The sequence below is a fragment of the Oncorhynchus mykiss genome, chromosome 6 (assembly GCF_013265735.2).
Source record: "Oncorhynchus mykiss isolate Arlee chromosome 6, USDA_OmykA_1.1, whole genome shotgun sequence".
Lineage (NCBI taxonomy): Eukaryota > Metazoa > Chordata > Actinopteri > Salmoniformes > Salmonidae > Oncorhynchus > Oncorhynchus mykiss.
Window position 1 is genome coordinate 94,148,461 of NC_048570.1, and position 18,353 is coordinate 94,166,813.

Below are 18,353 nucleotides of genomic sequence, written 5' to 3' on the forward strand. Positions count from 1 at the left end.
AGAGAGACATATTTCCCTCAGATAACACAGAACCACAAAGAACTCAAAAACAAACCCAAGTTTGATAAACTCCCATATCTACTGGGGTGAAATACCACAGTGTGACATCACAGCAGCAAGATGTGTGACCTGTTGCCACGAGAAAAGATCAACAAGTGAAGAACAAACACCATTGTAAATACAACCCATATTTATGCTTATTTATTTACCCTTGTACATTGTTAAAACACCAGTTTATTTATTTTCCCTGTTATACTTTAAACCATTTGCACATCGTTACAACACTGTATAAAGACATAATATCACATTTGAAATGTCTTTATTGTTTTGTAACTTTTGTGAGTATAATGTTTACTGTTAATGTTTTATTGTTTGTTTTCACTGTTGTTTATTATCTACTTCACTTGCCAATAAAACCCTTAAATTGAAATGTAATTATATTAAAGGGTGTTTTATTGCTTAAGGCAATTAGTCTGGATGAGAAGGGGTGAGAATGGGTTAGACTCAGGGGTGAGAATAGAGGGAGGGAGGGGAAGGTTTTAAACCAAGAGTCGTGATCTGAAAGGAGCGACAAGAGTGAAAGAGGGTGTCATAAATACCCTCCTGTCTCTCGAGTGCCCATCTGTGCTGCACCTTAAAACATCCAACACGAAAGAAAAACCTCACAAATGGATGAAATGTTATTTTGTGTTATAGGCTACCAAGAAAAAACACGTTGTGAAAGTTATTACGCATGAATTAGGGCCTACTGTATGGAACGAATGCCAATCAAAATAGCAGTTGAGTTCAAGCTGTGTCGAAGAAAAAGGCCCTATTATTTGAAATGTTAACAATGCTAGTTTTTAGTGGTGGGTGTGAGCGTCCAGTACTCTACCATACCTTCGAGGTGTAGCGTGAAGCGCTGCGCGTATGGAAACGGGTGGACGGACACTTCAACCACAGAGCGAACCTCGCGGTGAGGAATGAGCACATGACTGAACTGAACGCTGTTGCTGCGCCCGTACTATTGGATTTATCCGTGATTATTAGTAATTCCCGAGGACAGTTTCGTAACATTTAGGATATATCTACTGGTTCGTGTTCTTTAAAAGCTTTGGGAAACATATCTCACTTCTCTCGGTTCTATAAAGGGTAAGTTGAGGCGCTCTCTCCAATTCAGTCCCCCATTCCGTTCACGCAGTGATTCGAAATTGTATTTGGATATTAACTGTGATTTTGTATCCCACCCAATTTATTCAAGCCTCTTTGTTATGTTACATTAAAACACATTAGCTTTTGAAATTGATAGGCTCAAGCAACCACGATGTTTTTATTCAGTGCTGAACGTTTTCTCTCAGAAACTCGGGAAGTTTTGGTTTGGCTTACATCAATTTTGACGATAGGCTAATGCACGACTAAATGTGTCTGTTTGTTATTTATTTATTTATTTAACTAGGCAAGTCAATTAAGAACAAATTCTTATTTTCAATGACGGCCTAGGAACAGTGGGTTAACTGCCTTGTTCAGGGGCAGAATGACAGATTTTTTATCTTGTCAGCTCGGGGATTCGATCTTACAACCTTTCTTGTTGCTAGTCCAACGCTCTAACCACTAGACTATGTATTAACTGTGTATTAACTATGTATCAAGCCATAATGTCTGAAGACCAATAGGCTACTATTCTAATATGTTTGTTATTAGGAGGAGGGTAGTGAGAACACATCAGTCTGGGAGAAGGCTATAAAATCATCTCGAAATGATTTGAGGTCCATCAGTTCGCTTGTGAGGCTAATCATTTACACATGGAGAGTATTTAACATGACAGCAACTCGGCCTACTATTCTAATATGTTTGTTATTAGTCTCACCGTACTTCATGTCTGTCTGTACTATAGTAATGACACCAGGTCATAACATGGAATAACAGCAACGAGGGGTTGGAAGTGTCCTTACTGGGTTTGTGAAATAGTATTTCCGGTCCTGGACTCCTCTCACCTGCATACTGCAGCTTGTAGTCTACATTCAGTCATCACAAAGACAGCTGAAACCTACTGGTGAGACAATCCCTTTTCAAACCAACACAGGAGTCAGAAATACATCTACTGTAATAGTGCTGCTAACCAGGGGTCTGGGGTTAGAGGGGGTCTGAGGTTAGAGGGGGTCTGGGGTTAGAGGGGGTCTGGGGTTAGAGGGGGTCTGGGGTTAGAGGGGGTCTGGGGTTAGAGGGGGTCTGGGGTTAGAGAGGGTCTGGGGTTAGAGGGGGTCTGGGGTTAGAGGGGGTCTGGGGTTAGAGGGGGTCTGAGGTTAGAGGGGGTCTGGGGTTAGAGGGGGTCTGGGGTTAGAGGGGGTCTGGGGTTAGAGGGGGTCTGGGGTTAGAGGGGGTCTGGGGTTAGAGAGGGTCTGGGGTTAGAGGGGGTCTGGGGTTAGAGGGGGTCTGGGGTTAGAGGGGGTCTGAGGTTAGAGGGGGTCTGGGGTTAGAGGGGGTCTGGGGTTAGAGGGGGTCTGGGGTTAGAGGGGGTCTGGGGTTAGAGAGGGTCTGAGGGGGTCTGGGGTTAGAGGGGGTCTGAGGTTAGAGAGGGTCTGAGGTTAGAGGGGGTCTGAAGTTCAGAGGGGGTCTGAGGTTAGAGGGGGTCTGGGGTTAGAGGGGGTCTGGGGTTAGAGAGGGTCTGGGGTTAGAGGGGGTCTGAGGTTAGAGGGGGTCTGGGGTTAGAGGGGGTCTGGGGTTAGAGGGGGTCTGGGGTTAGAGGGGGTCTGAGGTTAGAGGGGGTCTGGGGTTAGAGGGGGTCTGGGGTTAGAGGGGGTCTGGGGTTAGAGGGGGTCTGGGGTTAGAGAGGGTCTGAGGGGGTCTGGGGTTAGAGAGGGTCTGAGGGGGTCTGGGGTTAGAGGGGGTCTGAGGTTAGAGAGGGTCTGAGGTTAGAGGGGGTCTGAAGTTCAGAGGGGGTCTGAGGTTAGAGGGGGTCTGGGGTTAGAGGGGGTCTGGGGTTAGAGAGGGTCTGGGGTTAGAGGGGGTCTGAGGTTAGAGGGGGTCTGGGGTTAGAGGGGGTCTGGGGTTAGAGAGGGTCTGAGGGGGTCTGGGGTTAGAGAGGGTCTGAGGGGGTCTGGGGTTAGAGGGGGTCTGAGGTTAGAGGGGGTCTGGGGTTAGAGGGGGTCTGAGGTTAGAGGGGGTCTGGGGTTAGAGGGGGTCTGGGGTTAGAGAGGGTCTGAGGGGGTCTGGGGTTAGAGAGGGTCTGAGGGGGTCTGGGGTTAGAGGGGGTCTGAGGTTAGAGAGGGTCTGAGGTTAGAGGGGGTCTGAAGTTCAGAGGGGGTCTGAGGTTAGAGGGGGTCTGGGGTTAGAGGGGGTCTGGGGTTAGAGAGGGTCTGAGGGGGTCTGGGGTTAGAGGGGGTCTGGGGTTAAAGGGGGTCTGGGGTTAGAGGGGGTCTGGGGTTAGAGAGGGTCTGAGGGGGTCTGGGGTTAGAGAGGGTCTGGGGTTAGAGAGGGTCTGAGGGGGTCTGGGGTTAGAGGGGGTCTGGGGTTAGAGGGGGTCTGGGGTTAGAGAGGGTCTGAGGGGGTCTGGGGTTAGAGAGGGTCTGGGGTTAGAGGGGGTCTGGGGTTAGAGAGGGTCTGAGGGGGTCTGGGGTTAGAGAGGGTCTGGGGTTAGAGAGGGTCTGAGGGGGTCTGGGGTTAGAGGGGGTCTGAAGTTCAGAGAGGGTCTGGGGTTAGAGGGGGTCTGGGGTTAGAGGGGGTCTGGGGTTAGAGAGGGTCTGAGGGGGTCTGGGGTTAGAGGGGGTCTGGGGTTAAAGGGGGTCTGCGGTTAGAGTGGGTCTGGGGTTAGAGAGGGTCTGGAGTTAGAGAGCGTCTTGGGTTAGAGAGGGTCTGGGGTCTGAGGGGGTCTGTGGTTAGAGAGAGTCTGGGGGGGGGGGGGGGGGGGTCTGGGGTCAGAGAGGGTCTGGGGTCTGAGGGGGTCTGGGCTTGGAGGGGTTCCGGAGGCAGAACAGAATTGTATAGAGTGAGAGGTAAAGCTTATTGAAGAGAGTTGAATTAGAGGTATTGGGAGAAATGTCCAATTGACATAATATATACATAAACTTTTCAAATTCACATCATACTAACTTAAAATAGGCTAGCTAGTTGAATGCTAACGTTAGCCAACGTTAGCTAAACAATAGCTAGATTGTTTTTCCTTAGAATAAACCCATGCTTCATTTTCATCAATATCGACACAAAATCATTACAGGAAAAAAACAAATGAAGGGATAGTTCACCTGAATGACAACAGGTCACATTGGTTTCCTGACCCTGTAAGCAGTCTATGGACAAGGTATGACAGAGAACCATGCTTTGGTTGAGTTTCCCTGGCACTGTTTCCACATGCTAACGTGTTTAGCATTTGTGGCACAAATCCCATTCGAGTCACGCGACCGATAATTAGCATTTTTCCGTGCGCCAGGTCCAAATTATCAGAAAGTGTCTCAAATTGATCGTGAAGCTCAACAAAGTCACTTATAGATGATTTGAATATGATGCTCGAAAAATGCTGTAGACATTGCTTCCCAAATGGCATCCTTTCCCCTACATAGTGCACTACATTTAACCAGGAGCCGTAGGGTTGGGAATAGGATGCCATGTTTTGGAAGCGACCTGGTAGCTAGCTGCACCTGGAGCTGTAGACAGGCAGTAGAGCCTGGTAGAGTAATCACATGGTTTAAGTCAATTACACACCGTGTCACTGTGTCTAGGCTTAGTGGGTGGGCGTACCAGCTGCAAAAGTTGTTTTTTGGGGGGGGGGGATTTATCAATGCTGAAATCTCAGTTACAGTTTAAATATATATATCACAGACTGGAAGTGTGATCCCTTGTATGTATGGTCTAACTGAGTGGCTGTAAAGGAGTCCCCCTGTAGCCGTTCTGCCCCAACCCCTTCAGTGTGGACAGATCTGGAACTACATACAGTGCTGATGGAAGGTATGTGAACCCCTTGTAGCCGTTCTTCCTCAACCCCTTCAGTGTGGACAGATCTGGAACTACATACAGGGCTGATGGAAGGTATGTGAACCCCTGTAGCCGTTCTTCCTCAACCCCTTCAGTGTGCACAGATCTGGAACTACATACAGTGCTGATGGAAGGTATGTGAACCCCTGTAGCCGTTCTTCCTCAACCCCTTCAGTGTGGACAGATCTGGAACTACATACAGTACTGATGGAAGGTATGTGAACCCCTTGTGCAATTTACAGATTTATTTTTTGTCGTTTTTTATATTTTTTTACCATAATCTTCATTTACTCAGATCCAGTCTTTTTTTAATCGGACATAACAGGTTTATATGTACCAATACAATGTAGTAAGAAAAACAACATTAAAAAATGAATTAATGCAAAAAGATAAGTGAACCTCGAGTTGCATTGGGTTAAATCAAGTAGTTAATAAGTAGAATCAGGTGGGTCTCAAATGAACCAATCAAAGGAGAGATGGTTAGGGGGGGCGGGACTCTGATAAATAGAGAGATACCTGCTCAGTTTAATGTTACCCGTCCAGGTGAATGCAAAGCAGACCATACAGAGAGGACAGGAGATCAGAGGACATCAGGACGAGGGTAGTGAGAACACATCAGTCTGGGAGAAGGCTGTAAAATCATCTCAAAATGATTTGATCTCCATCAGTGAGGCTAATCATTTACAAATGGAGAGTATTTAACATGACAGCAACTCGGTCTAGAAGTGGACGCCCTTCCAAAGTATCCCAAAGAGCCACAGGAACAATAATAAATCAGTTAAAAGCCAACCCAAAACATAACATCTAGATATGTGCGGACCTCCCTTGCTGCGTCTCAGGTAACTGTGCTTCAACAATAAGGAGAACACGGAATCAAAATGCCACCCGTGGTAGGGTTGCTAGGGAGAAAGGCTCTGCTGTTAAAAAATAACCAAACTGCCCGTCTTAACTTGGTCAGAAACCACCTGGACAAACCTGAAGAACCTGAAGTCCATACTCTGGACCGTGCATCATGTCCCAAATGGACCTTTTTGGGCACAAGCAACACCGCTATGTTTGGCGAAAACCCGACACAGTCTACCACCAAAATAACAGAAAACCCAACACTGTCTACCACCAAAATAACCTTATCCCAACACTGTCTACCACCAAAATAACCTTATCCCAACACTGCCTACCACCAAAATAACCTTATCCCAACACTGCCTACCACCAAAATAACCTTATCCCAACACTGCCTACCACCAAAATAACCTTATCCCAACACTGTCTACCACCAAAATAACCTTATCCCAACACTGCCTACCACCAAAATAACAGAAAACCCAACACAGCCTACCACCAAAATAACCTTATCCCAACACTGCCTACCACCAAAATAACAGAAAACCCAACACTGCCTACCACCAAAATAACCTTATCCCAACACTGTCTACCACCAAAATAACCTTATCCCAACACTGCCTACCACCAAAATAACAGAAAACCCAACACTGGCTACTACCAAAATAACAGAAAACCCAACACTGCCTACCACCAAAATAACTTTATCCCAACACTGCCTACCACCAAAATAACCTTATCCCAACACTGCCTACCACCAAAATAACAGAAAACCCAACACTGCCTACCACCAAAATAACCTTATCCCAACACTGTCTACCACCAAAATAACCTTATCCCAACACTGCCTACCACCAAAATAACAGAAAACCCAACACTGCCTACCACCAAAATAACCTTACCCCAACACTGTCTTCCACCAAAATAACCTTATCCCAACACTGCCTACCACCAAAATAACAGAAAACCCAACACTGCCTACCACCAAAATAACCTTATCCCAACACTGTCTACCACCAAAATAACTTTATCCCAACACTGCCTACCACCAAAATAACCTTATCCCAACACTGTCTACCACCAAAATAACCTTATCCCAACACTGCCTACCACCAAAATAACAGAAAACCCAACACAGCCTACCACCAAAATAACCTTATCCCAACACTGCCTACCACCAAAATAACAGAAAACCCAACACTGCCTACCACCAAAATAACCTTATCCCAACTCTACCTACCACCAAAATAACCTTATCCCAACACAGCCTACCACCAAAATAACAGAAAACCCAACACAGCCTACCACCCAAATAACAGAAAACCCAACACTGCCTACCACCCAAATAACAGAAAACCCAACACTGCCTACCACCAAAATAACAGAAAACCCAACACTGCCTACCACCAAAATAACCAGAAAGAGCAGAAAGAGGTGGCCCAGTAAACACCACCCAGACCCTGTGTTGAAGCAGAAAGAGGTGGCCCAGTAAACACCACCCAGACCCTGTGTTGAAGCAGAAAGAGGTGGCCCAGTAAACACCACCCAGACCCTGTGTTGGAGCAGAAAGAGGTGGCCCAGTAGACACCACCCAGACCCTGTGTTGAAGCAGAAAGAGGTGGCCCAGTAAACACCACCTAGACCCTGTGTTGAAGCAGAAAGAGGTGGCCCAGTAAACACCACCCAGACCCTGTGTTGAAGCAGAAAGAGGTGGCCCAGTAGACACCACCCAGACCCTGTGTTGAAGCAGAAAGAGGTGGCCCAGTAGACACCACCCAGACCCTGTGTTGAAGCAGAAAGAGGTGGCCCAGTAGACACCACCCAGACCCTGTGTTGAAGCAGAAAGAGGTGGCCCAGTAAACACCACCCAGACCCCGTGTTGAAGCAGAAAGAGGTGGCCCAGTAGACACCACAGGTGTCTTCTCTTCACGGCCGGGCCCTTCTTCATTGACAAGCCCAACATTTTCTGCTGCTGAGAGCTCATTAGGCCACAGGCTACGTCACAAATTGCATCCTATTCCCTATGTAGTGCACACTGGGCCTTGGTCAAAAGTAGTGCACTATTTAGGAAATTATATGGTGCCTTTTGGGACACACAAACAGTGAAAGGGAAAGGGGACCAGTTTTTGTTGTTGTTGTCTGTGTTCAACAACATGTGTGAACATGACATACTAGTCATGCTATCATGCCATGTCCAGGTGTAGCTACTAGACAGGGGTCAGGGTGAGTCACCATGGAAGAGAGTGTAGAGCCGGGAGTCAGGGGTCATGGTGAGTGTCACATGATCAGTCCATCTGTTCCTTTCCTTCCTGTTGCAGTTTGACAATAAGGTTCTGCTTGTATCTCAAATGGCTAACTGTTCCCTATGTAGTGGCACACACACACACACACACACACACACACACACACACACACACACACACACACACACACACACACGTACACACACACACACACACACACACACACACACACACACACCCTGATCAGTAGCAGTGCACAACATAAAGGACAGGGCTCCATTAGGGACAGAGTGTGTTCTATTGTTGGATCACAGCGTGGTGTCACTCCAGACCAGACCAGCAGAGCCCAGTAGGGGCTGAGGGCCTGAAAGACCGTCTGGCAATTAGTTTGTTCCCCTCCTGCCAGGCCAGGGCAGGGGACAAGCTCCCGCTACGCTGGCTGATCCAACCAGACCTCAGGGTTCAAATAGGATTCTGAAGAGAACGAATACTGTTTGAACCCAGGTTTGTAGCCAACACAGGCGGGGAACAGAGGCTAGGCTAGGCAGGACTAATGCAGACTGGCAGGACTAATGCAGACTGGCAGGACTAATGCAGACTGGACTACTGCAGACTGGCAGGACTAATGCAGACTGGCAGGACTAATGCAGACTGACAGGACTAATGCAGACTGACAGGACTAATGCAGACTGGAAGGACTAATGCAGACTGGAAGGACTAATGCAGACTGGACTACTGCAGACTGGCAGGACTAATGCAGACTGGCAGGACTAATGCAGACTGGCATACTGCAGACTGGCAGGACTAATGCAGACTGGCAGGACTAATGCAGACTGGCAGGACTAATGTAGACTGACAGGACTATTGCAGACAGTCCTCCTGAAGACTGGCAGGACTAATGCAGACTGACAGGACTAATGCAGGCAGTCCTCCTGAAGACTGGCAGGACTAATGCAGACGGACAGGACTAATGCAGACTGACAGGACTAATGCAGACTGATAGGACTAATGCAGACTGATATGACTAATGCAGACTGGCAGGACAAATGCAGACTGGCAGGACTAATACAGACAGTCCTCCTGAAGACTGGCAGGACTAATGCAGACTGATGAGACTAATGCAGACTGACAGGACAAATGCAGACTGACAGGACTAATGCAGACTGACAGGACTAATGCAGACTGGCAGGACTAATGCAGACAGTCATCCTGAAGACTGACATTACTAATGCAGACTGACAGGACTAATGCAGACTGACATGACTAATGCAGACTGGAGGGACTAATGCAGACTGTCAGGACTAATGAAGACTGGCAGGACTATTGCAGACAGTCCTCCTGCAGACTGACAGGACTAATACAGACAGGCCTCCTGCAGACTGGCAGGACTAATGCAGACTGGAGGGACTAATGCAGACTGGCAGGACTAATGCAGACTGGCAGGCCTCCTGAAGACTGGCAGGACTAATGCAGACTGGCAGTCCTCCTGAAGACTGGCAGGACTAATGCAGACCTGCTGGACTAATGCAGACTGACAGGACTAATGCAGACAGGGAGTCAGGGACAAGGCAGGGCTGAGGGAAACAGGAGGCAGGGCTGAGGGAAACAGGAAGTCAGGGACAAGGCAGGGCTGAGGGAAACATGCTGTTACAGGGACAAGGCAGGGCTGAGGGAAACAGGGAGTCAGGGACAAGGCAGGGCTGAGGGAAACAGGGAGTCAGGGACAAGGCAGGGCTGAGGGAAACAGGGAGTCAGGGACAAGGCAGGGCTGAGGGAAACAGGAAGTCAGGGACAAGGCAGAGCTGAGGGAAACAGGCTGTTCCAGGGACAAGGCAGGGCTGAGAGAAACAGGCTGTTCCAGGGACAAGGCGGGGCTGAGGGAAACAGGGAGTCAGGGACAAGGCTGGGTTGAGGGAAAGAGGGAGTCAGGGACAAGGCAGGGCTGAGGGAAACAGGGAGTCAGGGACAAGGCAGGGCTGAGGGAAACAGGGAGTCAGGGACAAGGCAGGGCTGAGGGAAACAGGCTGTTACAGGGACAAGGCAGGGCTGAGGGAAACAGGGAGTCAGGGACAAGGCAGGGCTGAGGGAAACAGGAGGTCAGGGACAAGGCAGGGCTGAGGGAAACAGGCTGTTCCAGGGACAAGGCAGGGCTGGGAGAAACAGGCTGTTCCAGGGACAAGGCAGGGCTGAGGGAAACAGGGAGTCAGGGACAAGGCTGGGCTGAGGGAAAGAGGGAGTCAGGGACAAGGCAGGGCTGAGGGAAACAGGGAGTCAGGGACAAGGCAGGGCTGAGGGAAACAGGGAGTCAGGGACAAGGCAGGGCTGAGGGAAACAGGCTGTTACAGGGACAAGGCAGGGCTGAGGGAAACAGGGAGTCAGGGACAAGGCAGGGCTGAGGGAAACAGGCTGTTACAGGGACAAGGCAGGGCTGAGGGAAACAGGGAGTCAGGGACAAGGCAGGGCTGAGGGAAACAGGGAGTCAGGGACAAGGCAGGGCTGAGGGAAACAGGCTGTTACAGGGACAAGGCAGGGCTGAGGGAAACAGGGAGTCAGGGACAAGGCAGGGCTGAGGGAAACAGGCTGTTACAGGGACAAGGCAGGGCTGAGGGAAACAGGGAGTCGGGGACAAGGCAGGGCTGAGGGAAACAGGGAGTCAGGGACAAGGCAGGGCTGAGGGAAACAGCGAGTCAGGGACAAGGCAGGGCTGAGGGAAACAGGCTGTTCCAGGGACTCTGTGTGGGCTGCAGCCGGGAGGAGAGACCTTGACCCTGGGAACGGTGGTGAGCGAGATAAGAGACTTCCTGAGATCCACTTCCTGACAACGCTTAGCGAGTAGAGAGGCGAGGAGGACGGTAACTCCCCAGATATGTTCTCTGAAGATGGAAGGACCAGGTCTTAAAATGTCTTCTTAGATCCTGATGAAGGCTGTTGTAGCTGGAAGGTAACCAGCTTATTATGTCCAATGTATTGAAAATGTTCAGTCTGATTTAATGAGCTCCTTGCGCAGGTCGGTTTAATGCCTTCTGTCACAGATCGCTAGGTTTCTGATATACAGTACTTTAATAAACAACATTAAACAGATATATCAATGATCACCCAAACCAACAGTGTGTGAAGGTTCTCTTCTCTCTCGCTTAGCTCTCTCTCCCTCTCTCCCTTAGCTCTCTCCCTCTCCCCCTTAGCTCTCTCTGTCTCCCTCTCTCCCTTAGTTCTCTCTTTCTCCCTCTCCCCCTTAGCTCTCTCTCTCTCTCGCTTAGCTCTCGCTCTCTCTCTCCCTCTCTCTCTTGCTTATAGCTCTTTCTCTCCCTCTCTCCCTTAGCTCTCTCTCTCTCCCTCTCTCCCTTAGCTCTCTCTCTCCCTCTTAGCTCTCTCTCCCTTAGCTCTCTCTCTCCCTCTCCCCCTTAGCTCCCTCTCTCCCTTAGTCCTCTCTCCCTTTAGCTCTCTCTCTCCCTCTTTGCCTCTCTCCCTTAGCTCTCTCTCTCCTTCTCTCCCTCTCTCCGTTTAGCTCTCTCCCTCTCTCCCTTAGCTCTCTCTCTCTCCCTCTCTCCCTTAGCTCTCTCCCTCTCACCCTTAGCTCTCTCTCTCTCCCTCTCCCCCTTAGCTCTCTCTCTCCCTCTCTCCCTTAGCTCTCTCTCTCTCTCCCTTCGCTCTCTATCTCCCTCTCCCCCTTCGCTCTCTTTCTCTCCATCTACCCCTTAGCTCTCTCTCTCCCTCTCTTCCTTTAGCTCTCTCTCTCCCTCTCTCCCTTAGCTCTCTCTCCCTTTAGCTCTCTCTCTCCCTCTCTCCCTTAGCTCTCCATCTCTCCCTTAGCTCTCTCTCTCACCCTCTCTCCCTTTAGCTCTCTCTCTCCCTCTCTTCCTTAGCTCTCGCTCTCTCCCTCTCTCCCTTTAGCTCTCTCTCTCTCTCTCTCCCTCTCTCCCTTTAGCTCTCTCCCTCTCTCCCTCTCCCCCTCAGCTCTCTCTCTCCCTCTCTCCCTTAGCTCTCTCTCTCTCCCTCTCTCCCCCTTAGCTCTCCCTCTCCCCCTTAGCTCTCTCTCTCTTCCTCTCTCCCTTAGCTCTCTCTCTCTCCCTCTCTCCCTTAGCTCTCTCTCCCTCTCTCCCTCAGCCCTCTCTCCCTTAGCTCTCTCCCTCTCTCCCTTAGCTCTCTCTCTATCTCTCTCTCCCTTAGCTCTCTCTCTGCTAATGAGTAACTGATATGACAGAGTGATAGTCAGCACGGGAGGAGGAAAGGAGGGATATGGAAATAAACCTCCCTGACTCTTGATACCCTTAATAGTGTTGATGAAACGTCTGTCGTGTGTTTTAACTCAGCAGCCTGTTGTCATGGATATTATTTGACTGGGCACCAGAAGAGTAATGCTGTGTGGCTCTTTCAAGGTCTCCTAAATCTAATGGGATTAAATGAATCCTATTGAATTAAAAGCAGATGGTCACTGCTACCTACCCCCCTAGCCACTTAACCCCCCCCCCCCCCCCCCCCCCCCCCAAGGAACTGTCCCGACCCCCCTACCCCCTCCTATAGGACTGTCCTCTGAACCCCTTACCCCCCACGGAACTTCCCCCCTCCAGCCAACACTACAGTATCTCAGTACAGACTATAGAACCCCTCCACCACAACAACAGAACCCCAGTACAAACTACAGAACCCCTCCATCACCAGAACCCCTCCACCACAACAACAACTGAACAGAACCCCAGTACAGACTACAGAACCCCTCCACCACAACAACAACAGAATAGATTATAGAACCCCTCCACCACAACAACAACAGAACCCCAGTACGGACTATAGAACCCCTCCACCACAACAACAACAGAACCCCAGTACAGACTATAGAACCCCTCCACCACAACAACAACAGAACCCCAGTACAGACTATAGAACCCCTCCACCACAACAACAACAGAACCCCAGTACAAACTACAGAACCCCTCCATCACCAGAACCCCTCCACCACAACAACAACTGAACAGAACCCCAGTACAGACTACAGAACCCCTCCACCACCACAACAACAGAACAGACTATAGAACCCCTCCACCATAACAACAGAACCCCAGTACAGACTATAGAACCCCTCCACCACCACAACAACAACAGAACCCCAGTACAGACTATAGAACCCCTCCACCACAACAACAACAGAACCCCAGTACAGACTATAGAACCCCTCCACCACAACAACAACAGAACCCCAGTACAGACTATAGAACCCCTCCACCACAACAACAACAGAACCCCAGTACAGACTATATAACCCCTCCACCACAACAACAACAGAACAGACTATAGAACCCCTCCACAACGACAGAACCCCAGTACAGACTATAGAACCCCTCCACCACAACAACAACAGAACCCCAGGACAGACTATAGAACCCCTCCACCACAACAACAACAGAACCCCAGTACAGACTATAGAACCCCTCCACCACAACAACAACAGAACCCCAGTACAGACTATAGAACCCCTCCACCACCACAACAACAACAGAACCCCAGTACAGACTATAGAACCCCTCCACCACAACAACAACAGAACCCCAGTACAGACTATAGAACCCCTCCACCACAACAACAACAGAACCCCAGGACAGACTATATAACCCCTCCACCACCACAACAACAGAACCCCAGTACAGACTATAGAACCCCTCCACCACCACAACAACAGAACAGACTATAGAACCCCTCCACCACCACAACAACAGAACCCCAGTACAGACTACAGAACCCCTCCACCACAACAACAACAGAACCCCAGTACAGACTATATAACCCCTCCACCACAACAACAGAACCCCAGTACAGACTATAGAACCCCTCCACAACAACAACAGAACCCCAGTACAGACTATAGAACCCCTCCACCACAACAACAGAAACCCAGTACAGACTATAGAACCCCTCCACCACAACAACAGAACCCCAGTACAGACTATAGAACCCCTCCACCACCACAAAAACAACATAATCACAGTACAGACTATAGAACCCCTCCATCACAACAACAGAACCCCAGTACAGACTATAGAACCCCTCCACCACCACAACAACAGAACAGACTATAGAACCCCTCCACCACAACAACAGAACAGACTATAGAACCCCTCCACCACAACAACGGAACCCCAGTACAGACTATAGAACCCCTCCACCACAACAACAACAGAACCCCAGTACAGACTATAGAACCCCTCCACCACGACAACAACAACAACAGAACCCCAGTACGGACTATAGAACCCCTCCACCACAACAACAACAGAACCCCAGTACAGACTATAGAACCCCTCCAACACAACAACACAGCAGAACCCCAGTACAGACTATAGAACCCCTCCACCACAACAACACAACAGAACCCCAGTGCAGACTATAGAACCCCTCCACCACAACAACAACAGAACCCCAGTACAGACTATGGAACCCCTCCACCACCACAACAACAACAGAACCCCAGTACAGACTATAGAACCCCTCCACCACAACAACAACAGAACCCCAGTACGGACTATAGAACCCCTCAACCACAACAACAACAGAACAGACTTTAGACCCCCTCCACCACAACAACAGAAGCCCAGTACAGACTATAGAACCCCTCCACCACCACAACAACAACAGAACCACAGTACAGACTATAGAACCCCTCCACCACAACAACAACAGCACCCCAGTACAGACTATAGAACCCCTCCACCACCACAACAACAACAGAACCCCAGTACAGACTATAGAACCCCTCCACCACAACAACACAACAGAACCCCAGTACAGACTATAGAACCCCTCCACCACAACAACAACAGAACAGACTATAGAACCCCTCCACAACGACAGAACCCCAGTACAGACTATAGAACCCCTCCACCACAACAACAACAGAACCCCAGGACAGACTATAGAACCCCTCCACCACAACAACAACAGAACCCCAGTACAGACTATAGAACCCCTCCACCACAACAACAACAGAACCCCAGTACAGACTATAGAACCCCTCCACCACAACAACAACAGAACCCCAGTACAGACTATAGAACCCCTCCACCACCACAACAACAACATAACCCCAGTACAGACTATAGAACCCCTCCACAACAACAACAGAACCCCAGTACGGACTATAGAACCCCTCAACCACAACAACAACAGAACAGACTTTAGAACCCCTCCACCACAACAACAGAAGCCCAGTACAGACTATAGAACCCCTCCACCACCACAACAACAACAGAACCACAGTACAGACTATAGAACCCCTCCACCACAACAACAACAGCACCCCAGTACAGACTATAGAACCCTTCCACCACCACAACAACAACAGAACCCCAGTACAGACTATAGAACCCCTCCACCACAACAACACAACAGAACCCCAGTACAGACTATAGAACCCCTCCACCACAACAACAACAGAACAGACTATAGAACCCCTCCACAACGACAGAACCCCAGTACAGACTATAGAACCCCTCCACCACAACAACAACAGAACCCCAGGACAGACTATAGAACCCCTCCACCACAACAACAACAGAACCCCAGTACAGACTATTGAACCCCTCCACCACAACAACAACAGAACCCCAGTACAGACTATAGAACCCCTCCACCACAACAACAACAGAACCCCAGTACAGACTATAGAACCCCTCCACCACAACAACAACAGAACCCCAGTACAGACTATAGAACCCCTCCACCACAACAACAACAGAACAGACTATAGAACCCCTCCACAACGACAGAACCCCAGTACAGACTATAGAACCCCTCCACCACAACAACAACAGAACCCCAGGACAACCTATAGAACCCCTCCACCACAACAACAACAACAGAACCCCAGTACAGACTATAGAACCCCTCCACCACAACAACAACAGAACCCCAGAACAGACTATAGAATCCCTCCACCACAACAACAACAGAACCCCAGTACAGACTATATAACCCCTCCACCACAACAACAACAGAACCCCAGTACAGACTATAGAACCCCTCCACAACAACAACAGAACCCCAGAACAGACTATAGAACCCCTCCACAACATCAACAACAGAACCCCAGTACAGACTATAGAACCCCTCCACCACAACATAACCCCAGTACAGACTATAGAACCCCTCCACCACAACAACAACAACAGAACCCCAGTACAGACTATATAACCCCTCCACCACAACAACAACAGAACCCCAGTACAGACTATATAACCCCTCCACCACAACAACAACAGAACCCCAGTACAGACTATATAACCCCTCCACCACAACAACAACAGAACCCCAGTACAGACTATATAACCCCTCCACCACAACAACAACAGAACCCCAGTACAGACTATAGAACCCCTCCACCACAACAACAACAGAACCCCAGTACAGACTATATAACCCCTCCACGACAACAACAACAGAACCCCAGTACAGACTATATAACTCCTCCACCACAACAACAACAGAACCCCAGTACAGACTATATAACCCCTCCACCACAACAACAACAGAACCCCAGTACAGACTATATAACCCCTCCACCACAACAACAACAGAACCCCAGTACAGACTATATAACCCCTCCACCACAACAACAACAGAACCCCAGTACAGACTATATAACCCCTCCACCACAACAACAACAGAACCCCAGTATAGACTATATAACCCCTCCACCACAACAACAACAGAACCCCAGTACAGACTATATAACCCCTTCACCACAACAACAACAGAACCCCAGTACAGACTATAGAACCCATCCACCACAACAACAACAGAACCCCAGTACAGACTATAGAACCCCTCCACCACAACAACAACAACAGAACCCCAGTACAGACTATAGAACCCCTCCACCACAACAACAACAACAACAACATAACCCCAGTACAGACTATAGAACCCCTCCACCACAACAATAACAACAGAACCCCAGTACAGACTATAGAACCCCTCCACCACAACAACAACAACAGAACCCCAGTACAGACTATAGAACCCCTCCACCACAACAACAACAGAACCCCAGTACAGACTATAGAACCCCTCCACCACAACAACAACAACAGAACCCTAGTACAGACTATAGAACCCCTCCACCACAACAACAACAACAGAACCCCAGTACAGACTATAGAACCCCTCCACCACAACAACAACAACAACAACAGAACCCCAGTACAGACTATAGAACCCCTCCACCACAACAACAACAACAGAACCCCAGTACAGACTATAGAACCCCTCCACCACAACAACAACAGAACCCCAGTACAGACTATAGAACCCCTCCACCACAACAACAACAACAGAACCCCAGTACAGACTATAGAACCCCTCCACCACAACAACAACAGAACCCCAGTACAGACTATAGAACCCCTCCACCACAACAACAACAACAGAACCCCAGTACAGACTATAGAACCCCTCCACCACAACAACAACAACAGAACCCTAGTACAGACTATAGAACCCCTCCACCACAACAACAACAACAGAACCCCAGTACAGACTATAGAACCCCTCCACCACAACAACAACAGAACCCCAGTACAGACTATAGAACCCCTCCACCACAACAACAACAACAACAACAGAAAACATAGATAAACATCACCTCTGACAAAAAGCTTCTTGCGTTATCTTCGATTGGCTAATGATTTCCTAAATATTAAAAAGGAGTTCATTTGATCTGGCCATTATCTTTGCCTGGTCCTGATGCTGTGTTGGTCTTCATACCCGTCCTGCTGTTCTGACAACACCACATTAACATCAGTTAAGAACACCATGTCCTCATGTGTTTGGTGAGTTACAGCCAGGAGCCTATTGGTCATTATGATACTGGGTTACAGAGGAAGGAGATTGTTTTCTGTTTTCAACCAGTAGTCCTAGTATAAGTCCCAAATCGCAACCTATTCCCTATATAGTGCACTACTTTTGACCAGGAACCATAGAGATCTGGTCAAAAGTAGAGCACTGTATAGGGAATAGGGTGCGATTTGGGACTTATACTAGGACTACTTGGTTGAAAACAGAAAACAATCTCCTTCCTCTGTTTATGTTGCGTCCAGCTGAAACCAGATGGGTCCGACTGGCTGTGGATGTTAAGGTGTTGTTACAGCAACACGGCCGTCTCAGCTTCTTTCATATTACCATTAAGGGTCGTCTGGTAGGGGGGGTTATATTGGTCCTATTTCAACTCTGTATTAATATGTGTGAATTTGGAAATGTGTCTTCTGCGTATCCCAAGTCCCCCGGAGACACCCGGCGAGAGTGGAGGTCACGGTCATCTCAGCCTGAGTGTTC

General features: G+C 49.0%; 1 protein-coding gene across 2 annotated transcripts in view; it reads left to right on the forward strand.

Moving 5' to 3' along the window:
- The first annotated feature begins 710 nt into the window (after positions 1 to 710).
- Positions 711 to 18,353, forward strand: part of LOC110517083 (tetraspanin-18-like) — a 61,070-nt gene continuing 43,427 nt past the window's right edge. Inside the window, exon 1 of one of the 2 annotated variants that reach the window (XM_036981636.1) lies at positions 711 to 1,131. The gene's annotated coding sequence lies outside the window, so the exon portion shown is untranslated. The remainder of the gene's footprint in view (positions 1,132 to 18,353) is intronic. The other variant, XM_036981637.1, reaches the window with a different exon arrangement.